Source organism: Pipistrellus kuhlii, unplaced genomic scaffold, assembly GCF_014108245.1.
Source record: "Pipistrellus kuhlii isolate mPipKuh1 unplaced genomic scaffold, mPipKuh1.p scaffold_m20_p_16, whole genome shotgun sequence".
NCBI classification, from domain to species: Eukaryota; Metazoa; Chordata; class Mammalia; order Chiroptera; family Vespertilionidae; genus Pipistrellus; species Pipistrellus kuhlii.
In genome coordinates, this window is record NW_023425471.1 from 31,175,000 (window position 1) to 31,193,278 (window position 18,279).

General features: G+C 38.6%; 1 protein-coding gene across 2 annotated transcripts in view; it reads left to right on the forward strand.

Annotated features, from left to right (window-relative positions):
• The first annotated feature begins 2,579 nt into the window (after positions 1–2,579).
• Positions 2,580–18,279, forward strand: part of SYTL4 (synaptotagmin like 4) — an 89,812-nt gene continuing 74,112 nt past the window's right edge. For both annotated transcript variants that reach the window (XM_036440015.2, XM_045582434.1), the window contains exon 1: positions 2,580–2,714. The gene's annotated coding sequence lies outside the window, so the exon portion shown is untranslated. The remainder of the gene's footprint in view (positions 2,715–18,279) is intronic.

Genomic DNA, 18,279 nt, shown 5'->3' on the forward strand with positions numbered 1-18,279 from the left:
TTTTATATTATCAAAGTTATACATGCTTATTTTAAGAATGTTGACAAATATAGAAAAATAGGAGGAAAAGGAAAAAATTCATTTACTTCCACCACATAGAGATGGCCATTATTAATATTTTGCACATTTCTATGTAGACTTTTTTCATTAATATCTTTCCATTTCCATTAGTTGTGATTATATTTTATATTAAACGTTGTACCCTAATTTCAATTAATATTAGACATAAGCATTTTCTTGTCAATATGAATTATGTGTAAACACAGTAGTCCCCATTATCTGCCAATTTGCTTTCTATGATTTCAGTTATCCGAGGTCAACTGCAGTTGGCAAATATGAAATGGAAAATTCCAATAATAAACAATTCATAAGTTTTACATTGTGTGCAATTCTGAGTAGTGTGATGAAATCTCATGTTGTCCTGCTCCATCCCATCCAGGATGTGAATCATCCATACTGTAAATACACTATCTGGCCCTTATTAATGTTTGGCTGTCTAGATTATCAGATCAACTGTTATGGTATTGCAGTGCTTGTGTTCAAGTAACCCTTATTGTACTTAATAATGGCCACAAAGTACAAAGTAGTGATGCTGGCAATTTAAATATACCAAAGAGAAGCCATGAAGTGCTTCCTTTAAGTGAAAAGGTATGTATGTACAGGAAAATGTCATAGTTTTTTTAGAGTTTAGTACTATTTGTGGTTTCAGGCATTCCCTGGGTGCATTGGAATATATCTCTCATGGACAGGGAGGGACTAATGTGCCAGTTTTATTGGCTATATAATATTAGTGTATGATTACACTAATTTACTTAACTATTGAACCATTAGGTTTATCCCCTGGTATTTGATTATTCTAAGTAATGTTTCAATGAACATTGTTGTACAAAAAGTCTGTGAAATACACATTCATTCATTATACAACTGTTCGTGAGGGCCTCCTATGTGTCAGGGATTATGTTAGGTGCCAAGTTTCTGCCTTGGTTTTTTGAGATAGGAAAACTGGATGAAGAGCAAATTTAAGAGAAAAGATGGTAGGTTTATCTTTGGATGTTTTATTATTTATTTATTTATTTATTTATTTAATTTAAGTACAACCAATGGACACAAAACTCTGGGGAGGGAGGGTATATATGTGGGGGGGAGGCAATGTTATCTTTGGATGTTTTGAGTTTGCCTGCAAGACATTCAAGTGGAGACATGGAGAAAACAGCGCTCAGTGTCGAGGTCTAGATAGATACATAAAATACTGTTGTGGCCAAATAGTTTTGGTAATTAAAGTCAGATGAGTGAAAGAGATCATTAGGAAGCCTCGCCCACAGAATGTCTGACTTTCACAGGTTAGATAGCAGGGTTGAATCTATAAAAGAGACTGAGGAGAGGGCAAAGGAGTACAAGGAACAGCAGAAGAGTATGGTGTCATAGATGGCACAGAAAGACTTTCAAGGAGAAGGAAACTGTTGACAGCATTAAATGTAGGAGAGAGGTCAAGCTAGGTAAAGACCGAAAATGCCTTATTTATTTATTTATTTATTTATTTATTTATTTATTTACTTATTTATTGGCATGGCTGAATATCTTATTGAACTACAGTTTTAGTGGAGTGTTAGAGAAGGAAGCTAAGAAGAAAGGGAATGGAGATTGAAAATGCACATTTTCAATTAAATTTGCCCATAAAGAGGAGCTGAGGAGATACCTAGTGTGTAAGGACTTTTTAAATTTTATTTAACATGGTAAGAGACTTCAGTGTATTTAATTGCTAATGACACTTGAGAGGGACTTGAGTTTGGTTAATGGGTGATAAGAAGGGAGGGAAAGAGAGGAAGGGAGGCAAAGAAGGGGAGAGGAGTCTACAATTACTGGGTAGATATGAATCATTTTACTGTCTCTTGATATATTGCTCACATGCTTTCTAAAAGGGTTTTAACCAACATACACGCCCACTAGCAATTATGATATAATTTGTCTGGTGGCCCCTTTGTCATCATTATTATGAAAACAAGCAAAAAAAAAAAAAACACAAAAAACAAAAAACAACAAAAAAACCTTTGCCAAAGGATCTCATTATCATGCCAATTCGATCTTCTTTGATTATTCTGTGTTGGATGTACCAATTGTGTCCTTGTGTGAATTGTCTTATGTCCTTTGCTCAAAACGTTTCTATTTTAGACGGACATTTTTCTTTGCCATAAAAGACGGAAAGTCAAATGATCAGAATGGTATCATATTTTATTTCTCCAAATTATATTGTCTAGACTTCATCTTCCTAAAAGAACACGAAAAAAGTTTGATAACGTTTGGCTCAGTTGAGTGGCAGAGGCAGGTAGTTTATCATCTAAGAGAGTGACCACAGATGGAAGTGAAAGCGGGATCCGGGCTAGTCTTAAACTCCTCTCCTTAGTCCTCAAGCTCCCTTTCCTAACCCAGGAGGATATCTGTCCAGTGCTTTAAGGCTTTGTCTCCAAGTGCTTCCCTTGGAGTGGCGCGATCCCCTACTAAGGAGCCCGGAGCCCGGAGCCCGGAGCCCTGTGCGGCCCCTTTAAGAGTCCAGCTCCTCCCCGCTCCAGGGAAAGTTGCAGCTTTTTCCGCCTCCCAGGAGGGTGAGAAGGGCCGGCCGTCTGAGCGAGATTGCAGTCTTCCCGGAGCTGTAGACCCTGTCCTGAATCGGACACTGGGACGTTTCACCCTCTCGTGGCACCTGTTGCAGGTGACAGGTAGGTCTTTGGCCAGAGGCCGCCACTTTGCCTGGCCCCCACTCCTCCCGGGCCCCCAACCCCTTTTCGCTGCGCCCCCACCCCCATCTCAGGGACCTGCCCTATCCGCTGGGCTCTCCCAGTCTTTCCAGTCCCTTCCCTTGCCTGCCTCTCTGGACCTCAAGCCCCACGCCTTCACTCCAGTCTGCTTGGGGCGATCCCTCCCCGCCAGTTGGCTTTCTCGCGGGCCCCTTCCTTTTCCTGGCTGTCGCTCGGCAGGCTGTGCCCCTCTGTGTACCCTGTCTCGCCCCGCATGAAGTGGCAGGCTTTTCCCGCCTCCCGCCTGCGGGAGCTCAGGCACGTCCCAAGAGCTGGCCCCGGGGCGGGGGTGGGGCCGAGTTCCTAGCGGGAGCTGAGCCCTCGGAGGCGTCGAGTCACCTTTCGCTGGTTCCTCTGGCAGCGCCCAGCCTTCCCGCGTGGTCTCAGCCCCGGCTTCTTCCGGACGGCTGGCGTCTGGTAGCGTCCGCTTCCCTGGCCAGCCGACCAGCCTGCGGCAGGTCAAGGCTGTCGGTCCCAGTCCCGCCTTCGTGGGCTTCCTCAGTACTTGGGGCCCGGACGGAGCTGTGTGCTCTGAAGCTGAAAGGCTTGTTCTTGCCAACCTTCAACCAGGCTTCAGGGATTTGCTCCTGGAGAGGGTCTCCAGAACCCCCAGAAAAGGCACAGAACACTTCTATCTTCTGGTATGGTTTGTAAAGGGGTAGATGAACACCTTCAGCCCTTAATGTTGAATGAGATGGTTGATTTTTGGTGAGGAAATCATTTGGTTAGAATTCTGGTGGCTTGAACAAGTGATCTGTTTATCATTAACCTTTTCTTCCCCAGCACCCTGCTTCTTCAGAACCAGAGGACCTAGCATTCCAGAATACACCCTTTACTGGGGTTGGCCCTAGACCTTGAACATTTGTGGTAGAAATTAGTCTTCAGTACATCCTAGACCTCCTATTTTTAACTGGCTTCTTTTCTGCTTTTTCAGGTTCCCACCTCCACCCGTCAATAAACCCATTAATATTGTGGTATTAATGACCTAATGTGTTTACCCGCTGTTTTGTGGAGAGAACAATGTCTGTTGTAAAGAATTGGGGCTCTAAGGAAGTATTTTGTTGTAGTGGTAGTTGACATTTATTTATTTATTTATTTATTTATTTATTTATTTATTTAGCACCTGCTTGAAATCCTACTAGGAAAAGACCACTAACTTGGTGTTCGAGACTTTTCCTGGAGGCGGGGAGGGGGGGGGCGTTTTTGGTAACACAGCTTCCAGATACTAGCTCTAGGTGAGAGTATGTTGAGGGATAATTGGTCTATGAGCATATGTAGCATTCTGGATAATACTCTCTGAGCTTTTACCCTTAAAGGCTGCTACTAATAATAGTTGTTAGAATCCACCGAGCCAGGCGCTTTGATAAGTTCTTGATATAATTATCTCATATAATCCTTATAACTCTATGCAGTAGGCATTACAATTATAACTGTGTTGTGATGAAAATGAGACTCAAAGGTTATGTGCCTTTTGCCCCAAGTCACCCAATAGATGAGGGGCAGAGCTGGGTCATCTGACGGAACTGCTGTGTTCCTATTCCCTGCCATACCACCTCTGCTGTCTTAGATATTAGAAACACTAAATAGCTCACAAGTGAGGACAAGTGTTTAAAAATTTCCCAAGCTGAAGCATACATAAGTTTTGGTCCTTGATTCCACCCTGGATGTACTGTGGAACTGTGGAGACTTTGGACCACTTACCTCACTGGTGTCTTATCCACTTCACCATTTCACTTGCAATAGGGCTCTAGTCACCACATTGCGACCATAAGCACACAGCCCTGAATGTACCCAGCTGAACGAAACATCTAGGGCTCTTAGCTCAATAGTAATTGCCCTGAAGTTAGGAATGGGTAACTCTGGATTCCAGGGATGTGTGTTCTTGACTCAACTTCTTCCTTTTTTGCTGGCTAGAGGAGAAATAAGGATGTGGTACATGAAAAGGATTCCCCAACAGCCAGTTCAGAGAGCCTGAGGGGAGTGTTTTCTTGTTTTATGGTGGGATGGATGGGGTACGTTAGGCAGGGACAGTCCAGTAGAAAATGTACTCTTTGATCTCATCTTTGGTCCTTTGCTCAAACTTCTTCCTCCCCACGTCCCCCCCCCCCCCATCCCCACAATGAAAAGCTAACTTGCTAACCATATCACTCCCCGGCCATTAAAACCTATTCATCTTTCAAGACTTAGCTCTAAAGTCTCTCACTTTGTTTACACCCAAGAAAGCCCTTAACTCATCTTAATTGTTGTTTTTATTCACCTGGAATGTTGTATCCTCTTTAAGGGCAAGGTATGGATCATAGGGCTCCTTTTGTTTTAGGCACAAGAAATTAACAAATATTTGTGCTAGGAATTGGGGATACTGTGCCTTCAAGGGCCTGGTGGTGATGGTGGGGTTGAAGTACAAAAGAGGCACTTTAAATCCGACATCTAGGAGTTTGTATTCAAATGTTATCTCCATGGGATCTTTCCTAATCATTCTGTTTAACTTGCAACCTTTCCCTTTCTTACTTGTTACTATAATGTATCATAGTGCGTGGTTTATCCATTTTTCTTTCTTATTGTCTGTTCCTCTCCCATCTCCATAATGTAAGTTCCATGTGGGTAGGGTTTTCTGTTTGTTTTATTCACCGGTGAACCACAGCATCCATAAAAGGGCTTGACACATAGGTGCTTACTAATATTGTGAAATGAATTAATGCATGACATTACTGTTCTAGGAATTGGCACTTTTTTTGTGGTCTCCCAGAACTGAAATCGAGTGAACCCTGGCTGTCACCCTACAGCTGTAAGGTTGCCCTGGGCCCAGTTCTCACTGTTTTCCTTCTGCTGAATTTTGCTTTGAGATTGCATTCCTGATAACAACTTTGACCTAGTTGGAGGTATTTCCTCTCTCTTTTTTTAAAGCACTAGTCTCTGACTGGAAACTTCTGAAATTTAAAGTGGAAATGTAAAGATACTGTGCTTCAGGTGGATAGGGAGGGAGGCTGCACTGAAAGGATTGTCAGATGTCTGTAGGTATTTGGTGAACTCAGTAGAAACTGGAGAAAGTTACTGTGCAATAGGGAAGTGAATAGCCCAAAATAATAAAAGATGTCACAAATTAAGCATCTGGTCTCAAGTCACCTTTAGCTTTTTAGGCCTGAGGTAGTTACTGCATTATGAACTTCATGGAAAAGCCAATGCTGAGCATTGTCTAGTATTTGATTAGTTTTTTAAAGTCGATTTTTAGCAAGGGAGGGAAGAGAGACAGAGAGAGACAGACACACACACACACACACACACACACACACAGAGAGAGAGAGAGAGAGAGAGAGAGAGAGAGAGAGAGAGAGAGAGAGAGAGAGAGAGATCAGTTGGTTGTATCCCATATGTGTCTTGATCAGGGATGTAACCCACAACCTAGGTATGTGCCCTGATCGGAAATCACACCTGTGACCTTCTGGTGCACAGGCTGATGCTCCAACCAACTGAGCCACACTGGCCAGGGCAGTACTTGACTAATTTTATGTTAGAGTTATACTGTGAGGAAACCATAGGAAACAAAAGAAAAAAGTACTGTTCTGTTTAAATGTGCTTTGGAATATTCAGAAAAAAAAGGGCTAGAATCCCTTAAAAGACAAGCTTGCAAGGAATTGGGCCCTTGACATGGTGGTAAATATGTGATTCTTCACCATTTGATGTGTGTTAACTTATTTGATACTCAAGTTTGTATAGAAAACTTCTGTTTGGCCCCCCTATTCTACTAAATTTATCTCCCCAACATTTGAACATTGATTGGAATGACATAGGACTCAGTTCATGGACTTTTCACCATCCACAATCTTCCTAGAAGCTTTTATCCAGCTCTATGGCTTTAAATACCATGTATATATATACTCATCACTCAGAAATTTATGTCTCTCACCTAATCCTTTCTTCTAAGCTACACCCTCATATATCCAATGGCCTATTTTACATCTCAAATGTAACATGGCCAAAATAGTACTCCTGATTTCTCTCACGTCCCCAGCCCTTCCCTCAACTTCCCCTATCTCGGTAAAATGGCATCCATTCAGTTACTCAAACTAAGAATCTGGGGTCACCCTTCATTCCTGTCTTTCTCTCAATGCCCCCCCCCCCAACATCCAATTCATCAGCAAGTCCTGTTGACATGAACTTCTAAGTGTGTCATATATCCTGTCATATGTATCCATCTAATTTGCCTATCACTCTAGTCTGAGCCATCACAATACTGAAATAAATATTTGCACAATGCTTAAGGAGGAATATAGATATAAGATGCACACACACATACAAATATTTAAGTAGGATAACTTTCTATTAGGAGAATTGTTATATCAAAGAATATGTATTTTTAAAAATGTGAGTAGGCACTGCTGAACTGACATCTAAGAAGGTTTATATTGTCACCATTGAAAGTGGTTCTTATGTCCTTGCTAAGATGGGCATTCTTTTTAATTTTTGCCAATCCGATAGGTGAAAAAACAGTATATAACTGATTTAATTTGCATTTTTCTGATCACTGGTGTTATCTTTTCATGTGTGTTAACTATTTTTATTTTTCATGAGACTTGCTTCTTAATATCCTTTGCAAATTTTTCTTTTGGCTTATATGTTTAACTTGTTTGCAAGAACTCTGTGTTTATTAGGGATATTTACCCATAGTGCAAGTTTTTTTTTTCTTTCTATTAATAGTCTGTCATATGTCATACTTTGTTCATGATGTGTATCACTCTTGTAATCAGATAAAACACACTATAAAACATTTAAAAACATGTTCATTAGATTTGGCAATTAGGAGGTCAATGACGACATCGGTGCAGCAGGAGGAGAGAAAGGCAAATTGTAGAGTTGGGAGTGAGCACTGAGGACTTATAAGGAATATGGTATACACTTTGAAGGGGCTTGGCTATTATGGGAAGGAGATAGTGTTTCTTATAGATGGTCAAGAAATATTGTTAATTAATTTTGTTTGTTTTAAATATAGAAGAGAAGTGAACCCATTTATATGTAGATGGCACAGAGCTTGATGATAAGGTTGTTGAGAAAGCAAGAGGATGGGGGCTCCAGATTGAAAGAGGTGAAAAGACTGGCCTTAGAGAAAGGGAGGTGGCTCTTCCATTGATGCAGGAAGGAAAGAAGGTAGTAATGATGAGGCTGTGGAGAAGGAAGGAGCTGTGGAAGGGCAGTGTTTTGAGAGAGGCCCTGTCTGATGAGAGTGGTGAGGGGTTGGAAAGGCATTTGAGAGGGATGGAAAGAGAAGCCCTTTAAAGGCATATCATCCAGATTGCCACATCATAGCAACCCAAGAAAGGTTTGGATAACTTGAATGTGTTTCTGCCCCAAGTCACAGAACCCTGTATCCATTCTCTCTAGCATTCACCAGCCTAGGTGTAGAAACACTGTGTAGACAGTCTAGTTTGGGGGATTTTTCTATAAGAAGGCATGAGATTAGACATTGTTGTAGAATAGTTGAAATGATGGACCACTGTGACTTTCATATCTGTGACTAAGTTTACCTTGAAGTTGAGTAATTCTTAAGACCTGGGAAATTTCCATGGCATCTACATACACTCTTTCTTGTTTGTAGCTCTTATCACTTCAAGTATCAGAATAGCTTTAGTATCAGTGTCTTTAAACAATTGCTTGCGACTTTTAAGAAAACATAGGTTGATTTACTGAGGGCCTACAATATGCCAGTTTCTAGGCTAGGTGCTTAAGATGTAGTGAAGAAATAGATGGTGGCCTTTTTAAATGGAAGACATTTTTTAAATGCAATTTAAATGGAATGCCTAGTAACTAAGCATTGATATTAATATTGATAATATTGTACACCCAGGCATGGGAAATATGTGTTAAATAGTGTATCACATAATCAATAATTTAATCACAATAGTAATAGTTCTCTGAAGCTCAGTTTTTTTAGAAATCAATTGTTACATTACTTACTCTAATGGGTTTTACCAATTTACATTGTATTTATTCTATTATTGACACTATTACAGATGACTCCTGTTCCCTCCTTTGCCCACCTCTACCCAGTCCCCCCCCCCCACTGGCTGTCACCACACTTGTCTGTGTCTATGTGCTATGCATATATGCATATACTTTATTTGGTTAACCTCTCTCCATCATCCACCTTCCCTCCGAGATCTGTTAGTCTTTCTCATGCTTCTTTGTCTCTGGACCTACTTAGTTTGTCAGTTTATTTTGTTCATTAGATTTCATATATAAGGGAGATCATATGGTGTTTGTCTTTCTCTGACTGGCTTATTTCACTTTGCACAATAATCTCCAGATCTATCCAGGCTGTCACAAAAAGTAAGAGTTCCCTCTTTTTTACAGCTGTGTAGTATTCCTTTGTGTAAATATACCACAGCTTTTTTATCCACTCCTCTACTGATGGACACTTGGGATTAATGTCACCAATTTACATTTGCAAAGCATGAGAGTACCTCCTACATCTTCCTTCTTTAAAATTGAATATTGTCTCTTTTAAAATTTGCTGAATTGATAGGTAAATATAAAAAAAATCTTATTCCTAGTAAGAGTGAAACTTTTACTTTTTTTAATATCTATTGGTCATTTAATCTTCCTCCTTTAAGAATTATCTGTTCATTCTCTTTGTGTATTGGATATTTATCTCTCCTTTTTAGTGTATCTCTCTTTCCATGTTTGAAATCATTAATCACCCTTCTCTTTCTCCCTCCCTTAGCTTTGGAAACATTAAAATAGATTTCACCCAGTCTCTTTTGATCTCCTTTAAACTTCTTTCTTAATTATTTTGGAAATGTTGGTGTGCTTAGGGACTGAATATATTTTTTATTACTTGACCCAATAAAAGATAACATAAATCTTCCATTCTCCTCGCCACATTCCACTCCCTAGAGGTAACAATATTAAATATCTATGTCTTTCCATTTATATATGACTATATAAACATTTCCTTCCTCCCTTCCTTTCTTCCTTCCAGCTAGTATGCACATAAATGTTAAAAAAATACAAATAGAATAATAATATGTTTTACAGTATATTGTTTCCTTAAAATTTATGACAAGTTTTCAATGTCAGTATATATAGAACCACATCTCTCTTTTTAACAGTGACATAGTATTCCATTATATGTATGTACCATACTTTTAAAATCAGTTCCCTATTGGTTTAAATTATTATGTTTTTTTAATTTTTATTTTATTTTATTTTTTTTCAAACATTGAGCATTCTTATGATATATATTTGTACATCTACTTGAATATCAGTGGGGTAAGTTTTTCATGATGGAATGACTCCATCAAAAACTGGTCATTGGTGCTAAAGTTTCAGAGAGATCTAGGAAGATAAAGACTGACTATTGTCCATTGGATTTAAAAGGTTCTTGGTGACCTTAGAGTAATTTCAGGGGAGTGGGGAGATTAAATTCTAGACTTTGGTGGGTTGAGAAATGATTGGGATATGAAGGAGTAGAAGCAGTGAACATGGATCATTCCTTAGAGAAATTTAGCTCTAAAGAGCAGAGAGAGGCTGGTAGTAGGGGAAGGATTGAGATCTGGAGAAGTTTTTCTTTCTTAAGTTTAGAAGGAACTAGATGTCTTAAAAGTTGATGGTAAGGAAGAGATAATTGATACAGCAAGGTTTTCACAGGGCAGAGTCCTTATGCCAGATGGAAAAGGATCCAGAATGAGGTGAAGGGATTACCTTTAAATAAAAGGAAGGTCATTAGTGTTGGGAAAAACAAAAAGGTGAATAGATATAGATGAAAATAAGTTTATAGATTTGATGAAGGAACTTACTTGAGAGCATTTTTATTTCTCTATGATATAAGAGAAAAGGTCATCCTTTTATAGCAGTGGTTGAGGTGGAGCAAAGTTTGGGTTGGAGATTTGAGTTACTTGAGGAAGGTTTGAAATAGTTATCATGGAGACCAGGAGAGCAAATTAGGACCAGGGAAGCATACATGGAGTGTCAGGCAGTGTTGAGGTGATCTTAGTGACTGAGCATTGATATTGATAATAATCCACCAGATTGTGATTTTTATTTTCTCTCCAGTAGATCTCAGGAGTCCTAGTCATAAAAGTACAAGAGTTGGGCTCTTCTAGAGTTATATTTTTTATCAGGTATTTGCAATGAAAATATGTGTTATTGAGGATATTGACAAGAGTGCAATTGAAACAACAGAATCCAATCTGTCTAGGAAAGGAAGAGAAGACAGGAAGGAGCTGACAGGGTGAATGTAGAAGGGTCTATGGAAAAACGAACCCTCCTCCATGAGGTCTGAGAACCAGTGAGAGCAGTTTAGAAAGATAGGGGATTGTAATTGGCGTGAAGTATTTGAATTAATGATATCAAAAGTGGAGAAGTTGTGGGTTATAAACTCTTAGGTGTGGCTGGATATATGGTATTTTTTATATCAGCTTGTTCATTCAACAAATATTTATTGTGTGCACATTATGTGGCAGACAGTGCTCTTGGCACTGAAGTTACAGAGATGAATAAAACAAAGTCCCTTCTCTCAGACAGCATTCTACCTAGTGCAGGAAATTATTCATTTTTGCAAAATGAAAGGGTATCTTCACTGATACGCTGATTATTGAAAGTGTAGTTCTACCCTGTTTCCCCAAAAATAAGACAGTGTCTTATATTAATTTTTTCTCCCAAAGTTGCGCTAGGTCTTATTTTCAGGGGATGTCTTATCTTTCCATGCGCTAGGTCTTATTTTTGGGGAAACACAGTATTTAGAAATAATAACAATGTCAAGGTCAAATATTTACATATATGGGGCTAGGAATTCCATCTTGACATTTTGAGTTCCTTACTGTATTATACCTTACATAACTGAATTATGAAAATTCCTACTTCCTCCTCCTTTAGAAATTTGTAAAGTACTTTTTTGTACTTTTTGTAAAGTGTTGTTTCAGAATTAAAGATAAAACAAATATATACACATGTAATTTATAATTTTATTACTTTAGTATTTTTTTATAATTTAGTATTTTCTAATGTTAAGACATTGTTTCTAGCTATAGACCAGATGTTGACAATGCATGTACTAATCTTGTTCTAGGGATTTGATATAATGTGTAAAGTAATTGTGGTTAAGAAGGCAGTCTAGTGGGGAAAGAAGGCTTTAGTGGGGAAAGTATGTTAATATTTTACCTTTATTTTTTATGTTCTAATATATATCAACTCATGTATGTATTTATTAATATTTTATTTGAAATAAACTAGTTATTTTATGTCTTATTGGCTTTAAATAACAAGTTAAAATTATCTGCCATGTGGACAGTTCAACTGAAGTTCAACTACAGGTTGGTTGATTGTGTTTAAGGTTTCTGTGGCCATAGCTAGATCACAGCATCCCTAAAATTAAAAAAGAAACCAAATGCGTGAAATCACAGTTATGTGTGAACATGGGTTGGATTAGTCATGAACCATCATGATTTCTCATTTAAGGGGACTGTGTGGGTGATTTTTAGGTGACATGGCCTGTAAGAAAGAATTAGATGGTAGCTAGAGTTCAATTTAGAAATCCCCACCATCTATGATCCTGGCAAGGAAAAGACGGTCTTCTCTGTGGGAGCTGCTGGTTTATCAAAGCTTGTTGACCATGGAAAGATAATGGTATTCCATAGTTTATCATTGAAAAATGACATGTCAGGTATCACCAGACTTGAAAAAATGTTTTATGCATATAAATGACCTGGATTTTAAAACAGTTTGTTCTTTTAGTTGGGGATTTTTTGTTATCTTTTAAAGCTTTGATGCTATTAAGGAAAGGGACTTTGGCAGAGGAGAGGATGAACCTGCTATCTTTCACTCCGTCTACTTCATGGGGCCCTTGTCAATACACTTGGCTCATGTGATAGGAAGCCTCAAGTGTAAGTCTTGCAAGCTGGAACACCAAATGGGATTTGTCTTTACCCTGCCAGGGGTGGGGGGGTATGATGTGGAGGGGGCATGTATTTCATGCATGGTCCCATTTTTATAATATTTTCTACTTCTACGTCTATGTACCATGTTTATGGAAATATTCCTTCTAGGATTAGTGGTAGGTTTAAGGTATCTGGATTTGCTGAGGAGCAGGAAAAAAATGTGAAATCAAGAAAATAAGGCCACATTTCCATGTATCCAAGTAACCACTCTGCAGGAGAAATTTATAAACACACACACACACACACACACACACACACACACACGCATATAGGTGGGGCAAAAGTGCGTTTATAGCTGTTCATATGAAAATAATACAAAAATAAAATAATAATAATACAATAAATTCTGTTTCGCATACTCACATCCTCTGGGATTCACTTTAGAGAAGTATATATTATTTTCTGTGGGAATTTCTTCAAGGTATAATATTTTTTAACAGAATTTGGTGGTATGTAAAGGTAACTTGAAATGTTGGGAGGAATCATGTTATAAAATGTATGATTAACTACTATGTTGTATAATTGAAACTAATAGAAAATAAGATTGAATATCAACTGTAATTGAAAAATTAAATTAAAAAGGTAGCCTTGTAGATTCAATCTATGAAATTGTACATTTTTATTATTCTGAGGGCTAACAAAGGAGATTATATTTTAGTTACTTCCCCCACCCCCATATTCTCCTACCATCCTTGAGGAGGAATTTCCTGGATGAGAAGAATGGTTCCTCTCCCATGCATAGAGTTAATCTGAACCTGTTATACATCATTGCATGGGAAGGTCAGAGAACTGAGAAAGTAAGCTGATTTCAGGGCCGCTCAAATGTTCATCTGTTATTAGCTGAGGACTTAAAAAAAAAACTATGCTTCTAGTTCTGGGTAGGATGTCCCCATTCCCAAATATCACGATGTATGAACAATATTATCAGAATTCGAAGACACTGTATACGATAGTGGTTAAGAGCTCAGACTCTGGAACTAAACTGATTGGGTTCAAAAACTAGACTATTGTTACAGGGTGGATGACCTTGGGCAAGTTCTTTGCTCCATGTGTTTCCTCATTTGTAAGACAGGATAATATAGCACCTACCTCATAATGTGATTGTGAGAACTAAATGATCTCACATATATATAAAGTGCCTGGAAAGTTCTTGGTATATAGGAAACAATACAGAAACATGATCTGCTTTCTTCTTCCCCTCCCCCATCCTTCCTCTTCCATCATCATCATCACTATTATCTTAAAAGGAGCTAAAATTGCAAAATACCTCATTATATGCAAACTCCACTTTTGTAGAGCCTGCTTTGAAAAGTATTGTGGTGACAAAAGAAAGTGCAAAACCAAAATCAGAATTTTGTAAAATTGAGAGCTAGTTATAAACTATTTTGTTGTTAGAAGGGGAAAAACTTGGCTACCATAATACTTTTGAGAATGGACCCTGTGTGGGCAGGCCTAGGTATGTTTGTTTGAGGTTCGGGTGTGCTCCCTGGGTGGGCTTGATAAAACTCGGATGACCACTGGGAAGCCTAAATTGCCCTTTGGTTTTAGACCCTTAATTCTGACTCTACTTTGTGTTCCTACTCTTGTTTTTTTCTTCTTTTTGAATCTATTTTTAAAATTTATGCTATTCTGTTATGTTTTATGTATTTTGGTAAGTCACTTTAAATCCTGTCTGGAACAGTGTATAAATAAGTACCTTTTAAACTGATCATATCTAATTACTAACCTTTGCTTAATATTTATGCTTGTCAGCCTGCTTCTGTGCAGAGAGGTACGGTGGCTTTCCATCTGGGCAAGAATACTGATTAGATTTCTCAAATTTCATAGTAAGATGTCAAAAGCCATATGCTCATATATTTTCCAAAGCATATGGTTAATAATAATTCAAATTAGATAGCTACCAACATTGGGTGCTTATTCTAGTCCAGGCTCTATTTTATGCCCTTTAATCATGATGTATACTTGAATCATCATAGCCTTAGGCAGGAGCTCTTGTTATTAATCACTGTTTTTACAACTGTGGAAGACGAGGCTCAGGGAGGTTGAATAACTTGCCCACTGGTCACACAGCTAAAAAGTAGTGAAGCTATCATTTGAACCCAGGCAGCCTGGCCCCAGATCCAGTGTTCACCTGCACTAGTCCGTGCTATACTACTATTAATAAGAAATCCAGCGCATCAGAGCTCTAAGACTTAGTAGAAGAGGCTGTTCTGTGTTAGAAAGCAGTGGGTTCTGCACATTTTAACTCTGTGTTATGTCTTCAATATGTCCCTTTCCATCTCTACTACCACAGCCATGTACTTTGGGCTTTCACCATCTTTCCCTCGAATTTACAGCCACTTCAAATCTGTATTCTGCATAATTGTCACAGTGATCTAACAAGTCCTTGCTTTATCTAAAATACTTCAATGATTTCCATTGTCTAAGGCTAATTAGCCATTTTGCTGAGCATAGCCTATCAAGATCCTCTGACCACATATGACTCCCACCTGTCTTTTCCACATCCTTCCTTATAATTTACTATGCAATATCACTGCAGTGCTTGCCTACACCATGTTGCATTGTGACTCAGTGCTTTTATAAATGCTGTGTACTCTACCTGGTTAACCTACTTACAACCAGTTCATATGCTATTGCTGGTATCTCTTTCTAGCCCCCTTCGTCCAAGTTGGAGTGCCCTACTTTATATTCTCATAATACCCTGTACTCATGTTTCTTTGATTGCCCTGCTCTTTTTATGATTATTTAAGTATCTCCTTTGATAAACTGTGTGCTCTGTGTGCTCTTTGAGATAACTTCATTATTCCTTATGCTGCTGCTGTTGTTAATCCTCACCTGAGGATACTTTTCCATTGAACTTTTTAAGAGAGAGAGGAAGGGATGTGGGCGTAGAGCGGGGGGGGGGGGGAGAGAGAGAGAGAGAGAGAGAGAGAGAGAGAGAGAGAGAGAGAGAGAGAGAGAGAGAGAGAGAAATGAGAGAGAGATAAGTGAGAGAGAGAGATAAGTGAGAAAGAGAGATAAATGAGAGAGAGACATCTATTGGTTGCCTCCTGCATGTGTCCTGATCAGGGCTGGGGATCAAACCTGCAACCCAGGTACATGTCCTTGACTGGAAATTGAACCTGGGACCCTTCAGTGCGTGGGTCAATGCTCTAACCACTGAGAACATCAGCTAGGGATATTTATTATTCTCTTATCCTTAGCCAACTAGCACAACACTTAGCACATAGTTGGCCCTTCTAACTAATGAGCATTGTGTAAACAGTGAAAAATACAGAACTCCAGGTCAGTGAAAGAAGTAGAGTTTTGAAGACCTAAAACCACATACAGAGATAACTACAAGGACAGCAGAGGGAGGTTTTACAGAAGAATCTTTGAGGCCAGATACATTTACATTATTTAATCCAGGAGCTGGGAGTAGCTTGGATGATGAAAGGAGGACCATATCAAAAGAGAACTTGGATAGATCTGAGAAACCAGATTTAGTAGCTTTGTAATTAGAATCTATGTTAAACTTGTCTGAGTTACCTTGATTAGAAATCTAAGATAGACACATTTTAATAAACATATACATATTTAGAATTTTTTTGGAAGGACACCACAATATTGAAATGAAGAGTTGACAAAATAACCAACATAGTTCTCAATGTCAATTTTATTGACTGTAGCAATGTTGCATGCTTTACTCAGCTGTCATCAAACAAAAGATATTAGTCCTGGCTGGTATATTCAGTGGTTAGAGCATCAGCCCACACACCGAAGGGTGGCTGGGTCCCTGGTTCAATTCCCAGTCAAGGGCACATACCTGAGTTGCAGGTTTGATCCTTAGCCACAGCTGGAGGCATGTGTGAAAGGCAGCCATCAGTGTGTCTCCTCTCTCTCTCTCTCTCTCTCTCTCTCTCTCTCTCTCTCTCTCTCTCTCTCAAAATCAGTAGAAAATATCCTTGGGTGAGGATTAATGATAAGTAAATAAATAAATAAATAAGATGTTATTAGTAGATACCTTTGTGTATAGATGACTGGATCCAAACAAGGGTATTTAGGGAATACTGCATCCCTGGAAACTTCTTTTTCTAAATTTTAAAACATTTTAAAATTTTTATTGAATTTATTGGGGTAACATTGGTTAATAAAATTATATAGGTTTCAGGTATACATTTCTACAATACATCATCTGTAGAATTGTATATTATAACTTTAGGCAAGCAAAATATATTTGTATTGTGTGTTCATTGCCCAAAGTTAAGTATCTTTCCATTACCATTTATTCCCCTTTTCTGTCTCCTACCTTCTCCCAACCCCCTTTCCCTCTAGTAATCACCATACTGTTGTCTGAGCTTATGAGATTTTTTTTTCTGAGTGACCTTCACCCTTTTCACCCAGCTACCAACACCCCTCACCTCTGTCAGCTGTCATTATGTTTTCTGTATCTATGAGTATGTTTCTATGTTTTGTTTGTTAGTTTATTTTGTTCATTAGATTCCACATATGAGTGAAATCATATGGTATTTGTCTTTCTCTTACTGACTTATTTCATTTAGCATAATAATCCCGAGGTCCACCCATGCTGTAGCAAAAGGTAAGATTTCCTTCTATTTTTACTGCCAAGTAGCATTCCATTGTGTAAATGTGCCACAGCTTTTCTATCTACATATCTAGGGAGGGCCACTTGGGCTGCTTCCGAATATTGATTGTTATAAATAGTGATGTAATGAATGTAGGGGTGCATATATTGTTTTTAATCAGTGTTTTGAGTTTCTTTAGAAATATTCCCAGAAGTGGAATCACTTGGTCATAAGGCAGTTCCATTTTCAATTTTTTGAGGTAACTCCATATTGCTTTCCACAGTGGCTACACCAATCTGCATTCCCAACAGTGCACAAGAGTTTCATTTTCTCCCCATCCTCACCAACACTTGTTGTTTGTTGATAGCCATTCTGACATATGTGAAGTGATATCTCATTGTGATTTTAATTTGATGATTAGTGACTTGAGCATATTTTTCTGTTTATTGGCCATTTGTATGTCTTCTTTGGAAAAGTATCTATTTATGTCCTTTGTTCATTTAAAAATATTTTTATTGATTTCAGAGAGGAAGGGAGAGGGAGAGAGAGATGGAAACATCAATGAGGAGAGTCATTGATCGGCTGCCTCCTGCATGCACCCCTTTGGGGATTGAGACCGCAACCTGGGCATGTGCCCTTGACTGATATTGAACCTGGGACTCTTCAGTCTGCAGACTCATTCTCTATACAGTAAGCCAAACCAGCTTGGGCTCCTTTGCCCATTTTTAATTGGATTGTTTGTTTGTTTTTGGTGTTGAGCTCTTTGAGTTCTTTATAAATTTTGGATATTAACCCCTTATCAGATGTATCATTGGCGAAATTTTCCCTCATTCAGTAGGTTGTCTTTTCCTGTTGTTGAAGGTTTCTTATGTTGTGCAAAATCTTTTTAGTTTGATGTAGTCTCATTTGTTTATTTTTTCTTTTGTATCCCTTGCCCGAGGTGATATATAAAAATGTCAGAGATTTTATTGCCTATGTTTTCTTCTAGGATTT